Raw genomic sequence first — 8,763 nt, forward strand, 5'->3', positions numbered from 1 at the left:
ATGTTGATGCGGATGACGATAAGGGTAATTTGGGATTTTTAGGCGATTTTTTAGTGTTTGGATAATTTTGTTGTGCGAAACTTATATTTCATGGATACAAATGGTAATTTTCTTCTTCTATAGATAGATGTGTCAGCGTATTCAACTTTAGTGGGTAAAAATGATAGTTTACTCATAATAAAAAATAACTTCTTCTTCTATTTATTATTTTTTTTTTACTTTTTTTAAATATGATTTCTCTAAAGTTTTAAACTGAAATTTAAAATTTTTTCTAAGCATGTTGTCCAAATCGAACAGAAATGCTTAAACAATACAAGGAGCTAAGCATGTTTGTGCATCGTATTAATGAGAAAGCCGGAATTAGACCGAGTAAAACATATCAATCATTTGTAGCAGCAGTGGGTGGTCATCGTAAACTAAGTTTTATTAAAAAAGACATGAAGAATTACATTACAAGGGAATTTGGAATGTTTCTGAACGAGATGATGCCAAAGAATTTGGGAAGTACTTATTAAGAATGAAATAGAAGAATCAAAATTTCTTTTATGAGCTTAATCTTGAAGTTGATCACTCTATCAAAAATGCATTTTGGGCTGATGAAAGAAGCAGGGCCGTGTATGAGTATTTTGGAAATATTATTTCATTTGATACAACTTACAACACAAACAGGTAATTTTTGCCGTTCTGGTTTCGGTTCTTTGTAATATAGTATTAGGTTCATACACACAACTAGTTTCAATTCATAACGGATTTTTCTTTTGGTGTCCACTGCAGGTACAATTTGGTTTTTGGTTCTTTTGTTGGTGTGAATCACCAAGGTCAATCGACACTTTTTGGATGTGCTTTGATGAAAAATGAAGATATTCAGTCATTCAAATATTTATTTGAATGTGGGCTTTGTAGCATAGGAGGAAAGGCACCAAAAGAAATTCTTACTGATTAATGTGTATCGATGCAATGGGCTACTGAGATTTGTATGCCAACAACAATTCACAGGTACTATATTTGGCATATTATGAAGAAGATTTCACATAAATTAAATGGCTACAAGAGACATGAAGAAATTGAACCAGAGATGAGTCATGTTGTTTGGAACTCATTTACAAAGATGCATTTGACAGAAATTGAAATACTTTTTTTTATGAAGTATGGTGTTGGAGGCAATAAATGGCTAACCGCGGTTTTATTCGAATTGATTGATGTTATTTTTTCAGTGAAAACGGGTATAACTTTTGGTTAATTTTGTGTCTGCTTTTTGAATTCTGTCCCATTTTACAGAGCTCTTTGAAGATCGTCATTTATAGATTTCAGTTTATCTGGATCACTACTTTGGGCTGGGATGAGAGGCACATAAAGGAGTGAGAATATGCATGATTTTTTTAATAAGTTTATTACACGCAATAGCTCCTTGATTCAATTTGTGAAACAATATGATAGTTGCCTATGAAGCAGAGAGCAAAGAGAGAGAGAATTTGATGCTGCAGATTTTTATACTGTCATACAGTGTACAATAAAATCATCAATAGAAGCTCAATTTTAGCATGTGTATACTCATGAGAAGTTCATAGAAGTTCAAGCACAATTTAGAGAAAAGGTGAATTGCATCACAAGATTAACATAGTCTGCTCTAGGTTTTACGACATATGAAGTTGTAGAATAGGTTTCTAACTCAACATTCAACAAGTTTGTTGTTATATACGATGCGATATTATGCGAAGTAAAATGTCAGTGCTTATTGTTTGAGTCAAGGGTATATTGTGCCGTCATTCTTTGAATGACTTAAGCTTTGAGTGAGTAGATAAAGTGACACCGAAATATATATTACAACACTGGAGTAAGAACGTAAAAAGGAGATGCACACATATCAATAGCATCCAAGATGAGCCTTTATTGGAGTCAAGAAGCAAGAGATTTGATGATTTGGTATTTCGCTAGCACAATATTTGTGAATTTGTGTCAGAATCTGAGGAGTTGACTGGAACTCTACACCGTGCTTTTGATAATGTCATGGCTGAGATGCAAGAATATCAAGCGAAAAATAAAGGTAAATGTTCGAGTTGACTGGAATTCGGCACCGCGCTTTTGATAATGTCATGGTTGAGATGCAAGAATATCAAGCGAAAAATAAAGGTAAATGTTCGTTATCTCATGAAGATGCTACGTTGAATGATGTTAATGACTTTCAAAGTCCCCCGTGTGTTAGAACAAGAGGACGTCCCAAGAATAGATTGGGATCGAATATGGAAAAAAAAAAAGATCGCAAATGCATTAAAGAAAAAGAAAAAGACAGCTTTAAGTGATGTAACATTGATTTGCTTTTGATTAGGTAGATATGTGTTTGTGCATGTTAATACATTTGCTAATATATGATTTACTTCTTTTGGAGTTGAACTTTTTAGATGATGGATCAATGATTCAGTCAAGCTCCAGCCTTTATCATGCACATGATATAAATTATCCTAGAGAGAATATGGTGCACTATGATAGAAGTTTCAGTATTTAGTAAAATAAATTTCGGTTCATTTATATTTTACTCATATAATATTTTTTCCTTTGATGAAAATGAGGGTTAATTTCTGATTTGTGTTATGTTTTATTGAATAGTCACATTTTGATTTTTCAAATTAGTTTTTGCAATTGTGTTGTGGTAAAAAATTTAGGTATTTATTAGAATAATTTTGGTTCATTTGTGTCTAAATTTCGGTTCATTTGTGTTTTTGTCGCTGTTGAGGTTTGATAAATACATTCAATCTATTTAGTGTGAACATAGATTCATTCAAATTAATGTGATCTCAATACAGCCCAGACATTTCTAACAAATAAATCAAAAGAAATTTAAGAAAAGATTTTCAAATATATATATTAACATTTACAAAGAGTCAAAGAAGTGTTTGCCTCTTTACAATTCCTTACAAAATAGTATTCAAGAATGTCAATAGAAATTTATTACAATAGAAGATTAAACCTATTTACTTTCTATATCTCCAGATGATAATCTACAAAAGGAACTTGAGAGGGTAGCAGATGGCTTTGAGATTCTTATGACTTAAGATCTCTCAATGACTTTGTCTCTCAATTTATTTATCTTGTCCAAGAGAATGGTTGGACCATATTCATGCCTGAAAGTATTAACTTGTTGCTACAATTGAAAGAAATTTATTAATATGTATTAATTTAGAAGTAGAGGATCAACTATGTTTAATGATACTTAACCGTTTTCAATTTTTACATGTGTATTTTTTCTTTTTGATCTTTTTGGGATCGAATCATGACGTATATTTTGCAATTCCAACTAATAAAGAAAGAAGCAAGTAAAATATGATTAATAAGACAGACACAGAAAAGCACAGTAAAACCTATTAAATAACACTACTATAGCAAAGAATAATAAGAAGATTGATACAGTGTTTGTTGACCGCTGATCGAAATATATGGTGCTTTAATGCCTTCTTCGTTGTCTTCCAAAGGTTTTATCCCAGCACAGACCCTCATTTGGGATACTATAGAACTTTGAAAAGGATCGAAATCCAAATATAAGAAGCACAACAAAACCAGCAAAACAAAAAAAACAAAAAACAAAAAATACACTTCAATTCAGTAATAATTGTACTAAAACAAGCACACAAACAATGCTCAATCAGGCACAAAAAGTAATTGATATGATTTAATTAGAGCAGAAGCACTAGAAACAAGAGATTTCATAAGAAAAACAAAAATATGTATTATATAAATAACTTACAACAAATTTATTCAAAGCTCTTCTTTCAACAAACACGTCTTCTTTTTTGAGATACATGAAAGACCTTCTTCTGAACATCAACAATCTATAACCACCAATGGCCTCCATGGCAAATTGGTGCAAACAGCTGAAGTTTGGGCAATGATAGAATATTTCAGTCTAAATGATACAAAATGATAGAATTATTTAGAAATTTTAAAAATTACAACTTACAAATAAATGGAATGCTAATTTTTTTTATCCAGAAAAGGTAGGTAGTTCTTAAATTCATTGATCTGGAAGGCCTTCTTAGTGTTTAAATCAATGTACTCGTACTTATGTTTCGACAACATAGAATTCTGTAAAATGAACCGAAATAAGTTTCTTGTATCATACTATACATAATCAAAATGAACCAAAATTAATGATAAACTTTAATGATAGCTTACCACACTATCTGTTGGGATGCAATATATTTATTAATCAAATCTTTGACATTTTTTGTTGTTGAGAAGCATACACACGGTGGAGACCACCTATAGAACCAAAATTTATTAGATATATGGGAATATAACTTTTTAGGAAAATCATTAATGTTAATGTAATAGCAGAAGAATTTACCATATATTTTATGTGTTCTGCGGGTTTTAGAGACAAGAAGTGGCATCTACTCCCCTCTAAATGAGTTTTATGGTCCAAGAGGAATATGGTATCGAACTCATTGCTTGACCCATCTTTGTTAGTCTTGATATGCGTCACCACTGATAACATTTTTCCTAAGCTCTTCTGTTATTTTCTTTTCTTTTATTGAAGTCTTGTACTTTTCAAAGGTGCTCAAACTCGGCTCCAAACTTATTTCTTTCGCATATTGCAATGTTGCTGCCACCCCAACATCCATCACCACCTCTATCAAACTTTTAATTTGTGTTATTGTTAGTGCAGAGCTTGGTGAACTTATGCCAAAGTCGAATGAAGGTACATCAAAGTCATCTTCCAAATGCTAAGGAGGGGAAGACTGCAAGGTGACAGAGGAAAATTTTCAAAAATAATAAAAAAAAGTATTATGATATAATATCAAAATTAATAAAAAAAAAATTTCAATAGAATTTACTCATTATCAGGAGCTTCTTGCTCTGATTTTCTTGCCGAAGTTTTTGTGGGGACTTGCCGTTCAGGTTGTGGAGGACAGTTGAATTACATAGTAAAGTATTTCAAAATGAACCAAAATTATTATGATATGGCAACGAAATAATAAAAAGGATTTTAAGTAGAACTTACTTATTAACATAAGCTTCTTGCTCTAATTCCCTTGCCAAAGTTTCTGCGGGGCTTGCTATTAAGGGGGCAGCTGGATTACACAATAAAGTGTTTCAAAATGAACCGAAATTATTATGATATAGCATTCCTCATTAATAGAAGCTTTTTCTGTTTGAGTTATAAAGGGATAGAGGTAAAAGTTTTTTCTTGTTTTAGCTCTTCCTCAAGAGAACTTGAAAACGCAATTGCAATAGGAACTCTAATGAAGGTAAACAAGAAAGGAGTTAACATGCAGTAAAGTAAATTAAAAATTTGCACTAAATGAAATCTGCACATTAATTAGAATAGGAAAGTAAATTGAAAAACTCACATATCCAGAAGTTGAGATTGACTTTGTTTTCAAACTACAAGGATTTGTTCTTCGCGATCAGGCATTAGCTGTTGGGCTACTCATAGTAAATAAAATTCCGTGTCAATAATTAAAAAAAATATTATTACCTAAATTTAATAGAACAATGTAAGTATATAAACTTACAAAGTTGGAGGTTGTAAACTATGTTTTTTTCTTTTTTTCATGCCATTTTTTTCTTGTAAAAAATCTAACAGAAAATTAAGGGGTATTTTTTCTAAAAAAAAAGATACAAAATTAAAATCATCAACCAAGATATTCTAATTAAAAGCAAAAGAAGTGAATAAATGTTAAGAGAAATTAAATGGTATTGCTCGGTGCGTTTACAAACCCTTCCAAGCTTGTTTGTTTTTGAAATACAAGTTCATTTTCACTGCCCAAATTTACAGCTGGCAGTCTAAGATGAATCCGGTTGAACAACTTTTCTTTTTTTTTTTTTTGCTTATTTTTTGCTATTCTTTGTGGTTGTTTTCGTTTTTTTTGGTGGTGTTTTTTGTATTTCTTCTTCTTCTCTGCAATACATACAAAATATTTTTGTTAAAATAACAATATATAATTTTAAATAAATAGATAGTTTCTAATAAGTCATAGTGAGAAGCATACTTATATTCAAAATCAATTTCTTCTTCCGAAGACAAATGCAAGATGGCAAGTTTTTTTTTCTTTCTTCTTTTTTTTTCCTTCGTTTTTCCTTTCTTTCCTTCTTTCTCTTCCCCCTCAGCTCTGCTCTTTTTACGATGTCCTAAAACAAAAACTTATTTAATTAGCACAATAATCTAGAAACAACTGAACCAAAATTTTAAGGGGAATATTTTCTTTTAGTTAATTACCATTTCATTCTTTGCCTCAAAGGCAATCCTATCAACCAGCCTCTTCCATGCCCAGTACGCCACCCATTGTGGTCTAGGAGTATCATCTTCTGCTGCGTCAGCGAACATTGATTCATGGAAATAGATAATCATCAACACAAAGACGCAACCTTCAACTGAAAATTTCTCTCTTGCTTTCTGGGCTTTGATCCCCTTTATCAGGAAGCTGAGCACATGAGATGCTCAATTCCATTCTTGGACTATGTCTACATGAAGGACAGATGACATATGGACTGGGGGAGATTTTGCTTTGTTGTCGGCAACAAAAAGTAATTCTAGATAAAGAGGATGAATATCCTATTGAATTTCAACAGGTTTTCCTCCCCCTTTAAAAGTCATCTCCAGCACAAATTTTGTCAAAGACACAAAAGTAAAACCCTTGAAGCTGTCAACAATTTTCTTTTGCTCCTTATTCAGTTTGTTATACACTTTTTCAAAAAAATTAGCCCCTACAATAGCACCAGCACCGAAATAGTTTAATATAAACAAATTAATATAAAAATAACAGCAAAACTTTATTGATAGAATATAGTAGAAAAGCTTTTTTTTTACTGCTTGAATTTAGGCCCAGTGCATCTCTTATCTTGGCAGGGGTTATGTAGCTTTTCTCATAGCGTGTCTCCAAGAATCCTTTATAGAGTTCGAAGGAAAGTATCAATTCCGTGTGAGACATTCAATAATGGAATATGTCTCAGTACACCAAATCCCATTTCTTCGACGATAGCTTTCTGTCGATCACTCATGTTGGCGAATACGTCGGCTATCGTTCTCGTTGAGCATCTTAAATCGTGAGGTTTTTATAAGGATTTGAAAAATTATGTCATATGATATATTTATAATACAAAAATAGAGTTGATCTAATGTGTATATGTTTACATCGTAAAGTGTCTTCTCCTTTTTTTGAGATGGTCTTTTTTGTCATTTTGGTTGTAAGGAATAAAAAATTTAGTCAATACTTAGCAGCAGTATCAAGTGAACCTCAATTAATTCACAAATAAATCGAAATTAGGTCAGATTTGAACAAACAGTCAAAAAAACTCGATCACCAATAAAAACACATCGAATTCATTTCTGGATCCAAATAACCTCAAATAAACTAAGAAACGAACTGAAATTATTTAATGGTAGCACCAGAAAAAAATCAAAACTAATAAAAATGTTAGCAAAATATTACAGTAAAAAAAATTATATCCTAACATTCACTAAAAAAGGAGAACAAAAGTAATTACCAAGTACTAAACATATCACTTGACAAGAATTGTGCATTGTACACAAATCATGCTTCTCTACCATTATGTGAAACATAACAAGGCTATAGTGAAAGATAAAGTTCACTATGCCATCACAAAAAGTATAGTACTTAATTGACCATGAACATTAAAATGATCCCAAAGTTTTCACTAAAATATACATACACATAATTAGCAACTATTAGTAAATCCGATTGAAGATATCCAAGCAGCACTTTTTGATATGAAAATGCTCAAACTATTAGAGTAAAGAACTACTTCATGTAGCTAACAATATAATTTTCATGAATGCAGAAGAACCTTACAAAAAAAATGGAAACCCTAGCAAAAAACATGACATATGACATCATTTTCCTTGAAATGAACCGAAATTATTTATCAGAACCAATATAAATATTAGCAAAATGTTATAGCGAAAAAAAACTTTATATTCTAACATTCATTAAAAAAGAGAACAAAAATAGTTATCAAATACTAAACATATCCCTTGACAAAATACGATTAGAGTAATGACTAATGAGTGATAAGAAAATTACAACCAACATATATATCGTAAGAAAAATTGCATCTTATTATAAATTATTCAAGTGTATACAACTGACAAATATCAGAGTTATAACTAACTAAACAAGTACACATGAACAAATTCAGCAAATTCAAGCGAAATGAAACCAAATAAACCTCAATTAAACAAAGAAATGAACTAAAATTACTTAATAAACCAAAATTACTTGATGAAACAAAACCAAATCAACATCAATTAAAATGCAGCAAAACTACTACAGTTTCATTCGATGCCATAATTACAGAAAAAAAAAACAAGAAAAATTGAATCAGAGAAACTTGATCTACTAAATGAAGATCCACTAAACCCTAAACCAAACTAATAGAAATGCGAAAAATGCGAAGGAGAAAACTAAACATAATAAACGCAGCACCGGATTTTTCTGTAGTTTTCGAATTCAAAATTCAAAAGATTTTTTAGAGATTTTGGGAGAGATTTCAAATTCCTTTGTTGCAGTTTTGAGTAGGAGATATGAATGGTTTTTCATATTAGAGCGAGAGGTAACGTTTGTTTGGGGTTTTGGGCATGTGTTACACACTTTTTTAATAAAAGTGATTTTTTGTTGGTGTTGGGCTTACTTGGTTGGATTTAGATGGTAATAAGGCTTGAATATGTAGCAAATCTAAATGATTTTTCAAACACTTATTTTGTCTCTCTTTAAATTGTGTAGAAATATGTGTCTTTAAGAGGAATTT

Source organism: Arachis ipaensis, chromosome B06 (genome assembly GCF_000816755.2).
Source record: "Arachis ipaensis cultivar K30076 chromosome B06, Araip1.1, whole genome shotgun sequence".
NCBI lineage: Eukaryota > Viridiplantae > Streptophyta > Magnoliopsida > Fabales > Fabaceae > Arachis > Arachis ipaensis.